This window comes from Apostichopus japonicus, chromosome 16 (assembly GCF_037975245.1).
Source record: "Apostichopus japonicus isolate 1M-3 chromosome 16, ASM3797524v1, whole genome shotgun sequence".
Taxonomy (NCBI): Eukaryota; Metazoa; Echinodermata; class Holothuroidea; order Aspidochirotida; family Stichopodidae; genus Apostichopus; species Apostichopus japonicus.
The window spans coordinates 39763724-39785663 of NC_092576.1; the positions used below are offsets into that span (position 1 = coordinate 39763724).

At 35.1% G+C, this 21940-nt stretch overlaps 2 long non-coding RNA genes across 2 annotated transcripts; both read right to left on the reverse strand.

The window, feature by feature from the left end:
* Nucleotides 1-966: 966 nt before the first annotated feature.
* Nucleotides 967-6744, reverse strand: LOC139983592 (uncharacterized). The gene is made up of 4 exons (XR_011798758.1): nt 6676-6744; nt 3963-4055; nt 3070-3216; nt 967-1207 (listed from the first exon to the last, which is right to left on the reverse strand). It is a non-coding gene; the product is annotated as an uncharacterized lncRNA (long non-coding RNA).
* A 9626-nt stretch (nt 6745-16370) lies between these two features.
* Nucleotides 16371-21016, reverse strand: LOC139982924 (uncharacterized). The gene is made up of 4 exons (XR_011798429.1): nt 20875-21016; nt 18884-18982; nt 17592-17714; nt 16371-16880 (listed from the first exon to the last, which is right to left on the reverse strand). It is a non-coding gene; the product is annotated as an uncharacterized lncRNA (long non-coding RNA).
* Nucleotides 21017-21940: the final 924 nt, after the last annotated feature.

Genomic DNA, 21940 nt, shown 5'->3' on the forward strand with positions numbered 1-21940 from the left:
CTTTCGGCTTCTGACAACCCCCCCCCCCCCCTCCCTTATCATTCGGTAAGGAGTGGAGCTCTCCGGCCCGCCAAATTAACAGAGGGTGCTATCATATCGTCCCTACATAGTTTAACGAAACTTGTACTCTCTGACGTCATTTTGCGAAGGATAGGGAAGTACTGGAATTGTATAGAGGAGGGCTACTAGGATGATTAGATCCTTAAAGGGTGTTCCTTATTATAGGCGGTAACCACTGTTGAATCTCACCACACTGGAGCTTAGGAGGTTACGTGGTGACTTGATTCAGGTTTCCAATTGTGTGTTTCGTTTTGACAATTTATCCTTCACTGACTTGTTCATGTTTGCTGATGGTAGTTTTACCAGAGGTCATTGTCTTAAACTCCAAAAGTCACAAAGTAGAATTAATATTCGGCATAACTTTTTTTTCTAATAGGGTTTTCTTTTGAATGAGGGGCTCTATACACCCTGTATGATTTAACTACACTGTAGACATGAACATATTTCCACACGGTGTTTGAAAACACAAAGCCTAATGGTGTTAAGAAGCTATGCAGGCTAATTGTTTAGCCTGGGACCGATTTACGACCGTGGCAGGTCGATTACGTAATCACATAACTTTCCTAGTTATAGCGTGCTACAATTGGAGCCAGTGAAGCAGATCTGTTAGCCCCGAGTGTCGGCAAAATGGTATCCGATATAAAGTCATCGAAATGGAGCAAGTTAGATTTTTACCTGAGTTTCCAATCGACAGTTAGTCACAAGAGGTTTATACGATTTTGTTCGTAGTCATTGTAGAAGAAATCTTTCCAAACTAGCGCAAAACATTGAGATGGTAAAGTGCTATGCGCAACCAGTACATATTACTTGCACTGATATGACAGCAATCTGTTAACCCCATTATCATGTAATTATCTAAAATGATATTTAAAACTTATAAACAAAAATAATAAATAAAGACAAGTATATTAGCCAATGACGTGCATTATATTCCGTTTCTCCGTGACAGTTTGATCGTTTCAGAACCTTTTCCTTTTCTCTTTCAAACAAAAACTTTATGACAAACAAAACTGGAATATATGTATATTTGTTTAAGTTAACAATATATGTATTTTTTTTCTGAAATGAACTGAACAGTTACATGCAAGGCGGTAGTGTCCATGCCACCTCACCAGTCCGGCGTTTCCATAACAACGCACCCGAACAGCTGTAAGAACAAAAAAAAAACAAAGTAAACAAAAACGTAATACAAAAGTGTTTGTTTTAAAATCTTTACATCTCATGATTTATATCGTTCTAACAAACATGTGAACATTATTACGATGAATAATTCCCGAAGGTGACAACATTTATCTGACTGTTATGTAGTACTTTGGTCATGTAATCTTTGGTGCCGATTACATTTCCCCCTCATGTCCCCTCATGTCCCTTAAGTCCCCTCATGTCCCCTCACGTCCCCTCACGTCCCCCATGTCCCCTCACGTCCTCTCACGTCACCTCATGTCCCCTCACGTCCCATCGCGTCCCCTCACGTCCCCTCATGTCCCCCTATGTCCCCTCTCCCCCTCACACACTATTTGACCCAGACCTTGTCGCTTACCCCTCGATTCCTGCTAGACAGGGATTTAGCTTTCCGATTTTAAACGCGCGCGATTGATTTATTTATTTTGTTGATATCTAAATTGATTTTTTTTCACACGCTGTTATTGCAGAGTCATTTGCACCGTGTTCACCAGTAGTCAAACATAGAATTCGTTTCGCAAATTCTGTTAAAGTTCTCTTTCTCGTTACACATATTATACACCTGAAATGTAACGATAAGAAATTAAGAAACGGATATCTGTCAATGTAAAGCCTTATTAGATTTTCCTAATATAATATTAGGTTTATGTCAGACAAGAGCGATCCATCAGGATTTCCGCTTCCGTTAACACGTGCTTCAAATAATTCCACGAGTGACCAGTGAGGTATGACAATTTTTGGTTAGGAGAGTTTAATTAGTCAAGTATGTATATTAAGTTGTTCAGTTAGCTAAATGAGGGAACATAATGAAGAAAACAATTGGGTCAGTTGAATTGGCGCAGGGTTACAGCATGCATTTTCTTATATTATTCTTACTAAAACTGAAATGTGCTTCTCTTCAAAGAGTCCATGGGGGGGGGGGGGGGGCTGATGTTAGATATTCATAGTTACACAACCATGAGCGTTGACCAATAAGGATCGCCAAATGAAGAAGATGTGTACGATAACTTACTTTCTGTCAGTATTATTCATACAGTTTATCAGTGCAACATCCCTAGTTTGACACACACACAAAATGGCTTTGATTGTCCAATGCGTCCAAAAGGGGCATCCTTCACCCAGGTCGGCCTATTATTCATTGAATGGGCTGTAAATATGTTTACCAGGCTCCAGCCGATTTTCACACAACCGGCCAGCTCACCGACCCACCGGAACCACCAAGCCACAGGGCATTGACGAAACGTCCATATGGCCAGCCCCCTCCCCCTGACGTGAATTGAAGAGAGGTTTAAAACGCTCGCAGGGTAGCAGGAAATGCCTAATGAACTTTGACTATGGGTAAATTATATCCATTTTTTATGAGTTCCTAGCATGATGTTAAGACAATGGTGATTATTCATTTCTGGGATAAATGAAAACGAGCAAGTAAACAAATACCATCTCTTCAATATTTTCACCAAATATGTGTAGAAATTGCTCATAATTTCCTTGGAAATGTATGACAATAATATTATCTTATAGAAATCCTATAGAAATGTAAAGAATTAAACCCCCTACGAGAATAAAAACACGATGGGTATTTGTCTTACATGATCGTATAGGTTACATGATGTCCATTGATGACGATACACAGACCAAATTGTGCCAAAATCATACCATGATTATAACATTAATGTCAATTTTGAGGGCGCTGTCAGATAATGGATGGAACGACATATTCCAATTCTTTGTCCAAATTTGTATAAAATTACGCAAATAGCGATTGAATTTTTATAGGTGTACAGATATGGTTTTTCACAAATTTGATTACATAACAAGATACAGTACCTTTCAGTGGGAACTAACAAGTAACACCAGGTGTAATTGTACAGTCCCATTCTCTGTTGACACATACGCAGCGTCGGCAGCTTGGGCTGCCGGAAAGGTAGCCTCTGGTTTGGGCTTTCACCACATTACCCACACAAGGGCCGCCGGCTGAAATGTACATAAAGCAACATAATCTTTGATATCAATATATGTAACTAAAATATTGGTTACTTCTGTCTTATGGAAGGAAACGTGAACGAATAATTAATATCTCTCTCTCTCTCTCTATATATATATATAGGTAAGTGGTTAAAGGGACAAGGAGTAGCAAGATTTGAAACTATTTTATAGAGCAGAGTGTCGGCCAAGCGAAGCATTCTTAAGGATGCCTTTCCAATTGGCAAAACTGTCGCTATCAGAAAGTGGTAAACCAGCACGGACCTTGATTTTAGTCCTTTTGGTACCGTTTTGTTTTTACGGTAAAATCTGTAGTTGAAAAGGTGATGCCGATACCTAACCCTTTTTTCGGAAAGGCGTCGAAGACTTTTCAAAGTTTCAAAGGTGCTCTCCATTTTGAAGCATAGTTGGATCAATTAGATACAAACAGTGAAAGTTATATAGGAATTAACGGAGAAAACTGTTCATCAACTATGCTGCATTTAGAGAAAGGCTGTATCTCGAGTGAGATACAATAAATAAATTAAGTAGCCTAAGTGATTGAAACTTATCTTGAAACTAATAATCACTATGTACAATGTCTACCAACTGTACATATGCACGCAGAACTGTGTATAGTTAATAATTGTCGTGTTCGATCAATAAGAAGTGTAGAAATCGATCGATCGATCGAAATCGATCGATAATAAGTGTAGAAACATGCCATAGTGCAACTCAAGTTCACATAACCCTCTCACCTTCAACGGTCATCACCGCAGCTACTGTGAGCAGTAGAAAAGCAAGACAGATTATTCTCACGGCGGCCATTTTGTTTTGTCGATGTACAGAGGCTGTGATTTAACAGAATAATAAAGAAGGGAACGATGAAAAATAAATAGCATCAAGCCAATAAGGACTTCTTTTATTATGATGAACATTACAGCCACATGCAATAACGTGTATAAATGGGTCTCTACCAGATAACGCGTATATCCTATTTGTTTGAAACTTGCACTGTGTGTTTGAATAAAGGAATACATTGGCACATCGCCAGGTGTTATGTTTTCTTTATTTGCAATTAAAAGCTGTCGTTGTTCCTAGTTTTGATGTACCAATAAATTATCATGTGAACTATTAATACAGGTAAACGATTTCCCCAAAAAGTCGATACAATTCGGAAAGCTCTTTTGAAAATAACTATTATTTAAAAAAAATATAATCGTTAGGCCACGCCTTGATGACACCATAGGATATGAATGTTCAGCATCTTCAGGAACCTTGATCAACTGATCAATATTTCTCGAAAAACGTGGTGTATAGGTCTTGGAATGGTCTGGTTCCACAGTACCTTGTGGACATGTTCCGTCAAACGAATAACATATTACCATTCCCTATAAGGTCCACCACGCGAAATAATTTATACTTAGAGTGAAGTTATACCAAGTATCAACAGACAACATTTTCATATGTTGCTGCTAAGGAGTGGAATTGAGTTATCAAAGGAGTGTAAGAATGACAACTTCTTAAATACCTTTAAATGTTTTATCCAGGACTTTAACTAATTTCTTAATTTCATTTCATTTCATTGTTCCATTGTTACATTTTATGCCGTTGTCAATTTTTAAATGTATTTTTTTCCTTTTCCATTGACATCTTTTTGATTCACGTTTGTATTCTTATTATGATTATTTTATTTGTATTCTACTTATGTATTTCAGGGCCTCGGGTGGGGGGGGGGGATGGGGGCGATTGTCTTTTACGCTAACCGAGTTTATCCTTTAATGGTATAAATAATTAAAATCCTGAAGATCCTGCTAGGATCGAAACGTCAGGCCAACTTACTTTTACACATTCTATTACACAGGCTCTGTAGTAGATAAGCAGTTTGCTAACAGTTTTATTTTATTTTAAATAAATAAAATGCTAGAGGTGGACTTCAAATGAGCCATCATTGGCTTATGAAAGCCGCAAGCTGACCGAAGTCAGTCTCTTAGATTCATATTTAACGTCCATGATAATGAATTGTCAATTGTCAACAACCCTGTAACTGGACGACATACATTAATCTTGGAGTCACTCGAACTCGGACATTATGATTGAAAGGCACTGGCGTTAATCACTTAGCTAACACTCCACTGAGCTAACACTCCACACTTTTTGTAACATGAAATAAGCTACAAAGTAGAAGGCACTTGATGAGTTTTCAAATTTACAAAATCATTAATCATTTCACTCCAGTACCTTCATAGCACATCATATTTAAGTACAGAAGCGCAGTTTCTTAAATAAAACTTAACGAAGTATATTAACATTACATATGTTGACTTCTTCACGAATATGAGACCACATGGCACATGGCATCACATTAAAGCAGAAAGAGTTTTGAATTACTATTAAAAGTGAGTTGTGTGTAAATCTGCTTGTGAAAAAAAGGAACGTTCTTTCACAGCCTGCAGCTTTAGCGATCAAAATTGGCGTAATAAAAACTTTCAGATTTACAGTATTTACTGTAATCTGTGTGTGAATCGGTGGCATTTACGCTTGTCTCCCAACCCCTCTACCACAATAGGTGGTTGCGTCGCTGGTTGGGAGTGGTGTAGATATGAATGTGACAAATGTGTTGCTTATTGGGTTTTATCAATTAGTTTCAAGATAGAACTGCTGCTATTCGAATTGCAAGTACAATACCGATTGAGATTTTGATCTCATCACGCAACAAGTACAACGGCACCGACCACAAGGTAATAATAACAAGAACCATCATAATTATGCTATTGCTATACTGGATAACAGAGTTCTAAAATTTGTGCAAACTTATACAAACTAACGGGGGAAAAAATACAAAAATTAATCACTTTAAATTTCGCTAATGACTACAATTTTCGCTACATAATAGTTTCAATTGATAAATGCATTATATATATATATATATATATATATATATATATATATATATATATATATATATAGCTATGATGGTTGTGAAAACGATTGGAGAGTTCTATACCAAGAGAATCACTGTGGCCGAGTGGTATGGACTATATTGGGTCAGTAACACAGAGGTCCTATAGGTTCGGTTCCTGTCTTCGCCTGGTGAGTCCCAAAAAGGACGAACCCGGTCGTGGAGTTGCATTTTGGTATATTGATCGTTAATAAGTTTATAACTTATGCATATTCATAAAATAGATTAGCAATTTTTCTTCATATGCCATTGCATATTGTAATATGTTAAGTGCAAAATATGATTACAATCGAAAAAGAAAGAATTCCAAACGTTGGACGATAACAATCAGACAGTTTTAATTAAGGTATATATATATATATATATATATATATATATATATATATATATATGTATATATATATACATATACATATAAACACACAAAAATATATGCTTACGAAAGTGTGTACTGCTAGACGATTAAAAAATAAAAGATATGGTTGTGATAATATTTCTAAATCACTTACTTGTAACTAAAAGTCGAGGTTGGAATCAGCAATTTCAGGAACTTGATTAAACCAATTCGACAAGATTGTGTTTCTTTTATACGAAAGCTAAATGTCATCAAAAATTGTATTTTTTACAGTAACCAAAGTTTTTCTGGATATATTATGATTATTATCATCATTTTTACAATTGTCTTCATTATATGAAATGCGTTTTTTTTTTTAAATCATTCAAACTTCGATATTTACCTGACACAGCTTGTCAAAAATATCGGTTTCTTAACTTTCCAGGACTCTAAAATTAGCCAATAACTTAATCAAATTGATAGCCTTCGTCTGAATTCATTGTTAACTCAACCACCCATGAAGACTTCCTGCTGGTTCCCCCCTGCTGAATCTCTTTTGAGACTTGACATGATCCCCTTGTGAATACCAAATATTTGGTGTAGAAAAAATGGAGAGAACCTGAAGAAAACGGGTAACGACATCTTCTGACATTTCATCAAAAATCACCAGTCCGTTTATAAACATCTTTTCCCAAAAATTATTATTCATATTTTCAAGATGAATTTCTTGCCAATTTTAAAACAAACTTCTAATACAGATGTATTGATTGACATTAGCAGGTTGTTGCAACCGATACACACAGAGACACATTTACTACTGATAATCTGAAAAGTTTTGTACCAAAGTAAAACTTGATCGTGCTATAATTCGGTAGCATGTGCTATTTCGATTACAGTAAGAACTGAGGAAATGTGTGATCCCAACAAATCCAGTTTGATGCGTTTGTTGGGATTACACATAATCCTCAGTTCTTACTGTAATCCTAAAAGCACATTCTACCGATTTATCAGATTTGTCAACACAGTCCTGTTTTAAGTGTGGTACAAAGTTTGAAGATTTACAGTCGTTACTCTCTCTGTCAATATCGCTGTGTGAATCGGCTTGTTATACCATTACATTTTAAACTTAAAAGTTATAAAATTAGGAACAACATTCAGTTAACTAGATATAAATGTGGAAAACCATTAATAACTTGCTAAATACAAATAAATTAAAAAATTAAAAAGAGAGAAAGAGAGAAAGAGGAAGAAACATATGTAATGTTGATGCACGGTCAAGAATGTTGTAAAACTATTATACTATTTATTGTTCAATGTAATACAGTTAGTGATAAACAATGTTACACAATCATGTTAGACAACACTGCACAACGTTATACAACAGTAAAGATGTTGTGGCAAAGCAATTTATAGTTAATAGAATTCGGGTATAACATGTTCTACAAGATAATACGCTATAAGACATGTTGTTATACAGTGTTATAAAATAGTATAGTTGATATAGAATATTAAGTATAAAAACGTACAGTGTTAAACAATGTTTGATAATGTTACACAATATCATACAATGTTAAAATTTGATTGGTTATACAGAATAATTTTCATCTAACTATAATGATCACATTTTGGATCAACATTTTTATTAACTAGTTCAAAGATGTATCTCCGTTTCACAGTTGACATTATAGACAACTGTTTGATATTTAAAATAACCTGACTGATACTTTATTCTGCAATTGATCCATGTAAGGCAACTTCCCATGTAATTAATGAACGAACGTGACCATAATGTAATACACTGTTGTGCTTGTTATATATCACATATCTAGGACAACTGATTTAATATGTTAGGAGGAGGGGGATTCCCGACAGCCCCGCGACTCTATGAAATATGGAATGATGAATAACCAAGTATTTTTTAAGGCAAAATAAGCCTTCAAGTGGTCAGAGCAGGGGGGGGGGGGTCGGGGGGGGGGGTAAAACGGGGGGTGGGCGTTGGATCTTTGGCATAATTTTCTCCGGGATCAGACCAGGCATTTGACGCGCCCTGGTGGTGCATCACTATCGTATATCAAAGTGATATCTGCCTATTTTTTATCTGAACTCTTTTTCCTCTTAAATCCTTTCTGATGTTCTTAGCACAATGCATTAACTGTTCGTGTGTTTCTTGCAAGCTGCATATTACATATATGATGTCATACTGCTTGTAACATTTATTTTATGATTTGAATGTAGACGGCATTGTAATTGAAGAACTTTGTCATATGTCAATGTAATTTGCATAGTTCTTCCAATCAGAACTCTAGAACGAGAATGAGCTGATAGGAACACGAGAAACTGTCATGAATTCGTCAGATGTCGATTTCTCGTAATTTATTTCCAATATTTTCCCTCTTTTTTTCCCCGCCACAAATGTCTGGTCGCAATCTCCGTCTGAATACTAGGGATTAAGAACACAGCTTGACACAGGAATATATCATAATATTTCATACTTAATCGAATGTTTAACATTGACAATTCTGAATGTAACTGGAGCAAAACGGATAAAGTTTATAAAGATCAGAGGTATAGGATTCCTACACGTTAGCACATTTCAAGGTACATCGTATAAATATCCTTAATCATCCAAGAGTGAAAAACAATATAGTGAATACCAGCATATTTGTTTGATGGTATGAGTTTATTAGAAACAATGTATGTCAGAAACAGATCATTAGTTTAATTTAAGGACCCCGTCAGGTACAGGCTGTATTTTGTTGATTGTAACTCATTGTATATTAAGGCGTGTTAGCTCAATGGTTAACGCGGGTGCCTTCCAATCATAATGTCCCCAGTTCGAGTCACTCCAAGATTAATGTATGTCGTTCAGTTACAGAGTTGTTGACAATTCATAATCATGGACGTTAAATATGGATATAAGAGACTTCGGTCAGCTTACGGCTTTTATAAGCTTGCAGGAGGATCTAAAATACATACATATGTAAGCGAGGCCGATTACGGTAAATGTAGAGTTCGGAAGGATACAAAAATATACTATGTATAACACTGTGAACTGTGCGTAACATATATTTAATCAAAAGTATTATGTACAACACTGGATTCGTGCGTAACATATATTTAATCAAACGTACTATCTAACACCTCGTTGCCAACTCAACCAGCCTTCTCTACAAGCGAGCCAGGGCTCGCCGACAGCTACCATGCATCACTGAACAAAAAGATTAAACTATTGTTACAAAAATAAAGGGCATCATTCCTATATCGTCTTAGCATTTCGGATATGCAAATGAGGGATAAAGGTTAAGGGTGAGAGTGAGAGTGAACTTTACAATTGAATACAGTCGTTTGTTATTTCATTAAAAATATAGTGGGCCATCAGTCTTTATTATAAGATGTTACACATACATACATATTATTGAAGTGAGTGGAGGATCTAGTTTAGCAGACAGGTCGGTTTTGGCCTAGATCATGTGACCATGTGTGTAAAACAGTACACATCCAGTCTATTCTCATGACTTTATGATTTAAGGCTGGTAAAGGTGAGTAACCGTTAATCAGTTCAAACTGATGTGTGTTGTAATTTCTTAACATGTGTTACAGTTATGACCAGTTGCTACTGAGGACTTACAAAACAGAAAATACTAAACACATAATCCTTTACATACTGATTGACGGGACTAACCAGACTACTCTAAAGGTCTTCGCCAATAATTCCGACCACATTTTAACAGAAAATGGATGGCACTTTACTGCAAACTATTAAATCTGCAATTTGAACCATCTGTATTCATAAGGTATTCTTACTAGTCAAACATAGAGACAGCTGTTGTTTAGACTCCTAGCCAGTCATTAGTTGAAACATCCTATGAGTAATAAATTCGTCTGTTAGTATTGGATTTCCTTCTGTAGCATCTGCTGACAGGTATAACATGTGTAACGGTGTTACAACACACTTCAGTTTATACTGATAAATGGGTGTCTCTTATTCACAGTACAAACTGCAACATCCATGTGCATTGGGTGCACAGTAGCATCTGCTGACAGGTATAACACGTGTTACGGTATTGTAACACACTACAGTTTATACTGATTAACGGTTGTCTCTTATTCACAGTACAAACTGCAGCATCCATGTACATTGGGTGCACAGTATCATCTGCTGACATGTCTAACATACGTTACGGTGTTATAATACACCTCAGTTGATACTGATAAATAGTTGTCTCTTATTCACAGTACAAACTGATGAAAGGCATGTACATTGGATGCACATCAGCATCTCCTGACATGTGTAACATATGTCACGGTGTTATAACACACTTCAGTTGATTCAGATTAACGGTTGTTTTTTTCACAGTACAAACTGATAACGCCATGTACATTGGGTGCACAGTAGTATCTACTGACATGTCTTACATGTGTTGCGGTGTTACAACACACTTCAGTTTTAAACTCAATTCACAGTACAAACTGATCAAGCCATGTACATCTCGTGACACAGCAGATCGCTCACCCAATTTTTTAATCTGATCATGCATATTTTCTCTTCCCTTTCCAAGCACCTCGTGATACTCACATGACGTAACAACCTCTCGACCATTAGGTTACAATCTCGACGTGAGGGGTACTAGGGTTGAGAGGGTATCAGGTTGTTCGGTTTCCGGCACTGGGCTCTTTCTGTGGGGATTTTTCTTCAAAGGTATCAAATGAGCTCCTCCTCCGAAGAAACACAAGACTTTTGACGAGGTCAAGAAGTAAGTTCAACTTATAATGACCAAAGAGTTTTTCGTAGGTTTGGACTTTAGTGCGTTGCCGTGAGAGGCGACAGAAGATGGTCCATTCAGGAGGTTGGGGTGGGCGGTAGTGCACTAACTTTCGAAAGGGCATTGGGACATTATTTGATTTTGATTTGCAGAAGGTTACCGTCGTCTTGAAAAAATACACCTTCTGTAGATTCTGTACCACAAAATGCTATCACTCTTTTTTTTTCTTCAAAAGATGACACTTTTTGTATAATCTTTCTCAATTTATTTAAGCTCTGGGCACTTCTGTTTACACTTTTTAACCAACGTTAATTTGTTTCAGATCATTCATCAATGCTAATACAAAGAAAAGATCAAATATCAGCGTTAACAGGTCAAGCAAGAATCTCTCTCTTTTCTTCTCGTTGAACAACATCAAGGCACAGATCAGCCTTTATCATAGTACAGTGTGTTTTTGTAAAGTCTCAACAAATATTCAAATTTAAAGACAAAACACCATCTTTAAAATGGGTACTTTTCGTTACAGAGATAGGCCAATTGTAACTTATGGGAATGATTTGTTTTAGTTCTTCTTTTCACACAATTGGGGAAACACGCGAGCCCCCCCACCCCCCCCCCCCCCCCAATGTCGACAATTTTAGATCTTTTGCCATTGATAAGAAAATATTAAAGAACTTTTCTAGAAGTTCAAACAATTCCCAAACACTAAGGAGGGTTGAAATTAACAAGTAAATGTCTCAGAATAAAAACTTGTTTTCACACTCAAACATACCCCTAACCACCCCCCCCCCCCCTCCTCCTCCACACACACTGATAACTAGAGAAGGGAAAAAGATATATAATATTTCCATTTTTATCTTTTATTTAGATATAAGGGCATGTATTTTACTTTCACATATTTGAAACCTTTATGGATGGTTGAATAGCAAATGAAGAATATCAGCCAAGGATGTAAATGTACATTCTCCATGCATCCTTGAAATTTTAATTTTGCATCATCCATCAGAAAGGGTTGTCAAGTATTTCAGTTCTAGACGACCAGAAAACGGATGGAGGATTCACCAGCATTCACCAGCCAGCCATGAAGATGATGAAGCGGGCTAGTAATCCTAAAACTGTAGCGCGCATGCGCACTACAATATATACATATATATATTGCAGAAGGTTTATATATATATATATATATATATATATATATATATATATATATATAAAACTCTTCATAGCAACCTCAAATACACAGGTTGGCTACGCAGGAAATAATCCAGACTCAGATTTGCAAAGAATAGTGGCGGCGAACAATAAATACAATAGATCTTGAGTAGCATTCTTCTTCAAGACAATACGTCAAAATGTTGACTTTTTTATTGGGGGGGGGGGAACCTTTTAAATAAAAATATTGAGGTAATAGGTCAAAATGTGGACTTTTAACTCAATTTTTCTCTTTCTTATGTCCCTATCAAACCACCGTACATTGGAGTCCATGAAAGCCAAGTATTTATTGTAGCGCGCATGCGCGATACAATATTGGGATTAGCTTTTTCATAGCAATCTCAAATTTACAGGTTGGCTACGCAGAAAAAAAAATACAGACCCAGATTTGCAAGAATTGTGGCGGCGAACAGTTAATTCTGTACACGTAAATAAAATAGATCTCCTTGCGTATCATACTTCTTCAAAATAATACGTACAATTCTCTAAATTGGTTCGTTATTCTAGAATTGAACAAGACAGGTAACATTTGAACGCATTTGAGTTAATAACATCCTGTAAAAAAAGATGCAAGCAACAAATGTTAATCGTATTTATCAACAACGACTCGGCGTTATCTTTGCTACTTCAGCTCTCGCATACATAGGGACTTGTAACGTTATTATTGTGTTATGGAATTAGTATATACTATGGCTGATATTACGTGTTTTGGATGATGATAAACCAGGGCCAGGAAATCGACCAAGCAGTTTTTAATAGACCGGAGGGTGTTACATTTTCAATGATAGACTATAGGCCTTTCGTTAGATTCATCGCCCATTAGGCCTTCGGTGCAAATCACCTTATGTTCGTAAAATTTCGCTTACTATGTGGAGATACAGTAACGTTTACATGTAGTCAAATTTGACCAATCACTGTCCAGGACTCTGTGTATTCTCTGTCACATCCGGAAACAGGCATGATTCGTGATTGACAGCTTGGTTCTGATGGTTTTATTCATCATGTATTCGTTTATTATGCAGACACATGCTAGCTAGAGTTTTGTTTATAAACATTACACTATAATGTTAAAGGACCAAACGCCGAACTGGCTTCTTCGTGACCGAAAATAAAATGTAAAAGGGTTGCAGTAAAAAAGACCCCTCCATTGAATATAAAACAACTAACTAACGTTGACCTCCACGCACTACTATGACATGTGTGTGTATACAAATACAATTGGTCTAGTTTGATATTGACTTATGATGGCTTTAAAAAGTTTGATTCATACCTTTTTTTCTTAACTTGTACTTTACTCTGTACTTGTGACTGTACTATGATATTGTCTGATCTGTGACTTGTGCTTGTGACTGTACTATGATATTGTCTGATCTGTGACTTGTACTTGTGACTGTACTATGATATTGTCTGATCTGTGACTTGTACTTGTGACTGTACTATGATATTTTCTGATCTGTGACTTTCACTTGTGACTGTACTATGATATTGTCTGATCTGTGACTTGTACTTGTGACTGTACTATGATATTGTCTGATCTGTGACTTGTACTTGTGACTGTACTATGATATTTTCTGATCTGTGACTTTCACTTGTGACTGTAATATGATATTGTCTGATCTGTGACTTTCACTTGTGACTGTACTATGATATTATCTGATCTGTGACTTGTACTTGTGACTGTACTATGATATCGTCTGATCTGTGACTTGTACTTGTGACTGTACTATGATATTGTCTGATCTGTGACTTGTACTTGTGACTGTACTATGATATTGTCTGATCTGTGACTTGTACTTGTGACTGTACTATGATATTTTCTGATCTGTGACTTTCACTTGTGACTGTACTATGATATTGTCTGATCTGTGACTTGTACTTGTGACTGTACTATGATATTGTCTGATCTGTGACTTGTACTTGTGACTGTACTATGATATTTTCTGATCTGTGACTTTCACTTGTGACTGTAATATGATATTGTCTGATCTGTGACTTTCACTTGTGACTGTACTATGATATTGTCTGATCTGTGACTTGTACTTGTGAATGTACTATGATATTGTCTGATCTGTGACTTGTACTTGTGACTGTACTATGATATTGTCTGATCTGTGACTTGTGCTAGTGACTGTACTATGATATTGTCTGATCTGTGACTTGTACTTGTGACTGTACTATGATATTGTCTGATCTGTGACTTTCACTTGTGACTGTACTATGATATTGTCTGATCTGTGACTTGTACTTGTGACTGTACTATGATATTTTCTGATCTGTGACTTTCACTTGTGACTGTACTATGATATTGTCTGATCTGTGACTTGTACTTGTGACTGTACTATGATATTGTCTGATCTGTGACTTGTACTTGTGACTGTACTATGATATTTTCTGATCTGTGACTTTCACTTGTGACTGTAATATGATATTGTCTGATCTGTGAATTTCACTTGTGACTGTACTATGATATTGTCTGATCTGTGACTTGTACTTGTGACTGTACTATGATATTGTCTGATCTGTGACTTGTACTTGTGACTGTACTATGATATTGTCTGATCTGTGACTTGTGCTAGTGACTGTACTATGATATTGTCTGATCTGTGACTTGTACTTGTGACTGTACTATGATATTGTCTGATCTGTGACTTGTACTTGTGACTGTACTATGATATTGTCTGATCTGTGACTTGTACTTGTGACTGTACTATGATATTGTCTGATCTGTGACTTGTTACCTATGACTATACTATGACATTGTCTGATCTCTGAATGATGCTAGTGTCTGTACTGTTTGGCGTTAGCATGTTGTTATTTGGTTCCTTTCCATTCTGCATAATGATTAATTGGTTAAAGTTGCTTTCAGGCTTTTTTCAAGAGGGTGCTTATAATGCAGCTGCTCTTAAAGTCCGGAATATTTTGTTTTTTCCTGTAAAAGTAAGGGTTCTGTATTTTAAAATAAAGTCGGTTGCAAAAGCTGAAGTATACAATTATTATTATTATCATTATTATTATTATTATTATTATTATTATTATTCTTATTATTATTATTATTATTATTGTCTCTCTTCTGGTTATCACGTTTCGGTCTATATGGTCATAATTTTGTCATAATCCACTTCTCAAATTGAAGGAGAAGAAAGATTCGCATCAATCTATCCGTCTGAAACGTTAATCAAAAGTAATATGATATCACCATAAATTGAACAGCTTCCAAAATCTGGACGTATATAATTCATGGTTGTATTACACAGTAACATCTGTAATCAATTAATTAATCATTTTTGAGTCGATCAATCAATTATTAAGTGAAATAGCCAAATCATACTGTATTGATTTATTGATCTTTTGCGTTTATTTTGATGATATTTGATCGGTTTTATAATTGTGTAATTTTGCGAGCAAAATGTTAAATTTTTCTCGAAAGTTAGATTTAAGGAATTTATCATTCGTTGCGTGTGTTGCTAATATATATATCTGCAAAGGCAAAAACTCTGTTGAAATAGGCAACAGTCGATGTTTAATTAACGATCTAAGCAATTGAACGGCACCTTGGTTATTCTATCTCTACACTTTCGAGTTGTCTGCCTTTAAATTGAGAGGGTTCACACACTGTCAGGAAAAGCCAGTGTCCAACTGTCTGTATGGTACGTCTGTATATTTTGCAACCTGCACAGCTTGCTGTTAGCTTATCTACATGTGTGTCTGTCTGTCTTCATGTCAATGTGTCTGACCGAATGCCTTTCCGTAAGTTTTCATTAAACATCTGTCTTCTGTTAATGCGAGTGATGACATTTACTAGTCTGATCATGATGTTATTGAAATATATAACCCTCCCCCTGCCCACCCAAACGAAGACAAACAAACAAGAAAAAAGACAAGAGATAAAGTGAAATGCTCTCTAAACTATTTATTATCAACAGAAACGTCAAACATTACACTGTGTAAATTAACTTAAAATGCAAGTATATTATGTAATAAATTGCTTTTAACCACAATCCAATCGCCATCTTCTGGATACCAAAATAACTCAGTCTTATCTGGGAATATGTTAACGTTCTGATTTTTCAAAATCCTTTGTAATTTGCGATTTTTATGTGTCTGATTGTTTCAGAAATGTAAACTTGATTTGGCTGAACGTTTCGGCTGCGTTTGTAGAACTATTTAAGGTTCCAATGCCATGTTGCAGGGACAGCAAAACGTAGTGACAAGGAGAAACAATTTAAGACGCAACAATTTGGGTCACCAGAGTAGATGATGGATGTTCAGGAAATGTTGTCTAACCAAAGTAACAGGAAATGAAAAGGCATAGCCAGTGGCCACATGCAGTACGCTGGAGAGAGATAGAGTAACGAGATAAGACGAGAAAACCATACACAGAGTTCCAAAGAAGTTGTCGCATTTCCTGAAATAAAACAAAAAAGGGAGCACAAAATTACTAAGTTTGTGATTTATGGGGAGTTACTTCAAAACATTGACAAACAAAAAAATTTCCGAATGTTTCCTCCTTCTCCCACCATCAAACAAATTAAACGAAAAATCGTGACTGAAATCTTCATCGTCATTTAATAATTCTGAATTTTAAATGAAGGGAAAATATTTAACCACTGTGTGAAATAAATATTTGTTCATAAGAAAAATGCGTCATAGACCTTTAAACTAATAGCAAAGTGTCGACCACACTTCCGTTTACATTAAATAATAACAACTAATAACATAATTAAAAAATTTAAAAAAAAAGACTTTCCGGTGCATATCGTAATATTTTTTTGATATGTCCATATATCATGCCATATAATGCATAAGAGGCTGAACCTTGTAACTCTATGGACATATCCATGATTCATTCTTACTCTGCATTGACGTATGATACTCATTTTCTCCCTAAGGTATTGTAAAGTAAAATATATGAAAAAATTAAAACGCTATTCTTATACCAATGTTACAATAGTCAAAAGTCGAAAAACTTTGGATACAATATCCATGATTTCTTTCTTGTGGATCCTTGAGTGTTGTAAACTCACGCCCCCCCCCCCCCGCCACCCCTTTGTATTTCGATAGTTCAATATTATATTTTCATATACACTGCTGATTAATTAATATAATTTATAGTTACCTCTACAAGTACCCTAGCATGCACCGTCTTCCTTTGCGCATTCATATACACCATCGACGCACTGGCACACTTTACAGCTACCGTCATGGGTAGGAGTGTACGTAAACGAGTTCGGTGCACAACCTGTAAAAATAACAAAATATAAAAAATGATATAAAAAGAACAAAATATAAAAAAAGAACAAAATATAAAAAATAATATAAAAAAATATATATATTAATATGTAAAAAATTATACAACAAATCCTTTTAAAAGATAACAAAATATAAACAAATCTATAAAAGATAACAAAATAAATAAAGAAAATATAATAAAATGATATATTATAATAAAGTTAACATATATATATATATATATATATATATATATATATATATGATATAACTGATATTTTAATTCCTAATGAATCATGTGATTTTTTTTTGGGGGGGGGGGGTTCTCGCTAAGATTGGAATCAACTTCCCTACGTTAAACTTTTGTATGTAGTAAAATTCCAGCTGGAATACAACTGTCTATGTTTCTTGACACATAACATATAATTCCGCACCAAACGCAACACGCAGTGTGCACGGGAATCTATATCGAATTGAGGTCATCGTTCTAGCCCCTAGAAGACCCGTCCCCGAAAAGACTAAAACAACATTAAATGCAATGTCTGCTGCTCCATCTCGTAAGAAAATATACCAATCTATAATCCCTTTGATAACTTTCCGGAAAAAAATGGGAGTATTTGACTTGAAAACTGAAAATGAAACCATTTTAGATTTTGAGGAGAGATGAGCTGTGAAGACAAGAGAAAAATGGACTTTTTATAGAATTTTGGAGTCCATAACTCACGCAAAAATCGGAAACATGTTACCTTTCTGACGTCAGTTGACTAACATCGGTAATTTTACCAAACCTAACAGGTATTAATTTAAGATAAAGCGCCATTCATTAAACTATATATATATAACGATATATATATATATATGTTTTTGTGATCAAAAATAATAAATAAAGAATAATGAATGAAAAAGTCTGTACTTTTTCTGCCGATAAAGTTATTCGCTCAGACATCGTATCATATAACAACACATGCAAACGAAACTTACGAGTATTGCCAGGTTTAACGTCTCGACTTATATTCACCATTTGAGATGAACTAAACTAGAATAGTGACGCTAATAACCTCTTTCTGTTATCTTATGAATTGACATTATCGAACTTAGAAAAAGAAAGAAGGATCCAAGATTGTAGAACGCAGTAGCTGTTGGTGACCATCTTGTAACCATTGGATGCGTGAAACTCACCTGCATTCACCATAGCAAACATGGAGACGGCAGACAGCACCATCAAGACGAGAAATACGAATCTAACCGAAGCCATTTTGGATTTTCGTGTGAGTTGAGCTTTGATTAGAAAAGAAGAAAAAAGTGGATTTTTTTATTTTCTAGTTTTATTTTTTATGGTTATGGATATTTTAAGAACATCAGTCAAGACACTTGACCTGTTCATAAATCAGCAGAGTTTCCTAAACTGTAAGATTAATGAAGGTTTAACAGCCGTTTATTAAGGCCTTCTCACACTAATACTTTACAACAGTTAATCCCTGATCATTTGGTATAACTTGCCACATTCACCCAACCTTTAAGTTTGCACAATTCAAACAGCCACTGTCGTGGCACTACAGTGCAACACATATACGTGTCCCATCGGGGACATCCCGTCCACCAACCGGAGCACGTCAAAACATATTGACTAGTTAAGTCGCAGGTCCCTATCTATACACAATGGTGCATGAAGAGTGACTAGAACGTGATGAAACCCCTTTTCCAAATCACGCAACGTTATCATCTTGTCAGGACTCGAATCTACAATCCTTTCAGATCTCAAGTCCATTGCCATTGACCTTTGACCTATACGGTCCAGGATCCGATACAATACTAATTATGCAAATATAAAACAATTTCTATTTTTCTGACAATATCTTTTAAGTCCACTTTTTGTAGTGCATTTCACAAAATTGTGATAACGTGATATGTTAACATATAAAGCTACTAGACAATCTTCCCTCATCCCAAAGAAAAGATTTTTCTTGTTTCAAATTTATTAAGCATTTCACAAGATGTTAAGTGTATGAGATATCATGAAGAAGAAAACAACAAGTTTTTGTGCTTTCTTTGATCGTTTAGCTAGCATTTATGAAGCATAAATATGATTTTTGTTTTTCAAAATATGAATATGTAACGCTTTCCGAAATTATGTGCCTTTGGTGTACTATGCGATTATGAAATATACCTTCAAATTGGGTTAAGTTTCTTCGCTTAACATGTAGAACACACTACATTTCATACTTCAACACTGTCCTAAAATATTATTATTTACTATCTGATAGAGATGCTAATACAAACAAGTTTCCACACTATCTTAAAAGCGACTAAATCTAAAGATTATTAATCACTTATGTCATAAACGTACTATTGAAAATAAGTTCCAACTCACTGAAAATATGCGAATTAGTTTCGTTTGTCCAATAATAATCATGTTTCGTCTAATTAGCTTGCATGAAGAAAATTTCATCACAGAGCCGTTATTTTGTATTTAAACATCTTGAAGATTTTTTTTTTAATTTGGGCTCTAGTTACTGTGATTAAAGTATTACCTTCGAAACTCCGTTATCGATTTGTTTACTTGTTTACGTTTACATTGAAGATTGACCAAAGCAAAAACGGAAAAGTCCGTTACTTAAAGAGAAAAGAAATATAAGAAAAAAGAAAAGCATAGCGAACACTAAGTCTGTACTTAAACTGTATATATATATATACATTAGAAGTGAATCTATTCCTAGTCTTTGTAAGATTTTTGACTACATGAATAAGTTAGCATACCACATATATGAGTTATTAAGTAAGTCCTATCGGAATAGGAAAACAAAAATCAACTTTCGAGCTACATGAGACTTTTAGGTGAGAATAAACATTTCACATGATATTCTGCCATCTTGTTTTTTGTTTGGTATTTCCTATAAAATATTATGGTTAGTTCTTGAGAGAGTAAACCATTTTAAAGAATAAAATATGATTATTTTTCTTCGGAAATTGTAGAAAAGTCATACTACTTCAAATATGTGTTTTATTTTAACATTTCCTTACAAAATTGAAATTCATACAAAATTAAGACCTATCATTTTCAAATTAATATTACAATTTTGAGAAAAGTTTAAAACAACCTCAATTTAAGTAACTACTGAGGACGATTTGACTAAAAAGAGGAAGAAATGAAAACAACAAAATTCTCTTACCTTGGAAAGCTGACCAGAGATAAACTGCTTTTCAATAGTTGTTTGAAAGTTTCAGAATGACTTGAACGTAAAAAGTGATCGCCTTATAAAGAAAACAATCCCTTTTGTCTATCTTTATGGTTTTATAGTAACAATTTTCTTTTTCATCTTGATGATACTTTTGTTCTCATGGGAAATTGACAGGAAGTTTGAACTTAAGGACCAGGCGTGACATGAGTCGTAACAAATGGGCCGGAAAATGCTCTTATATTAAAACAAAATTACTCATCCGAGAGCAGATGAAACTAACAAAATACCATCAACCAAGACCTAATTAGTTGGATTAATTATGTACACAAATTAAACAAACTGATCATCCGTTTAGATTGATGAGTATTTGTAGGATGCACATCTCAGATGGTATACATCATTTAAGCAGAAAGTTGTTTTGTTTAACAAACTTGAAATGGTTCAAAGTATTTGAATAATTCAACGGCTAGTACCATTTGGGGTGGGGCGGGCGGGGTGAAATTTGCATGAGAAGGCCATAACAAGTGAATGAAAGTAACTTCACAAAGGTTTTGAACTTCAAAATAACTACCTTTTCTATTTTTACATTTTTAAAATAATGGTTCTTAACAATGTTAATTGACTTCCAAAAATGCGTTGGATATATATAAGTTTTGCAATATTGAATTTTTAATAGTATAGCTTACAGGAATACATAGTTATGTGTGACATGATGTAAACATAAAAATACAGTTCTTAAAATCATGTAGTGTTATACTCATAACTGTTCATTGTTACAAACATTTGTTACCAAGTTTTGTTTCAACAATACCTCTTTTGTTTAATATTGTCGTCTTGCTTTGTTTTCAGCTGACTCCACCTTCTAAACGAAACAAAGAGCTCCTTTGTTTTATTTCTTGACGTTCCATCTAGTTGACAATCAAACATGTTCATTCTTTTCTATCCTAAGTGACTCACCCTTTCGTTAAGAACAGGTGGTGGGGTAAAGGGGAGGGGTTGAGGTCTGGGGAGGGGTGAGGGAGGGGTAGATGAGACACATTTTTTATATCAGTATTTT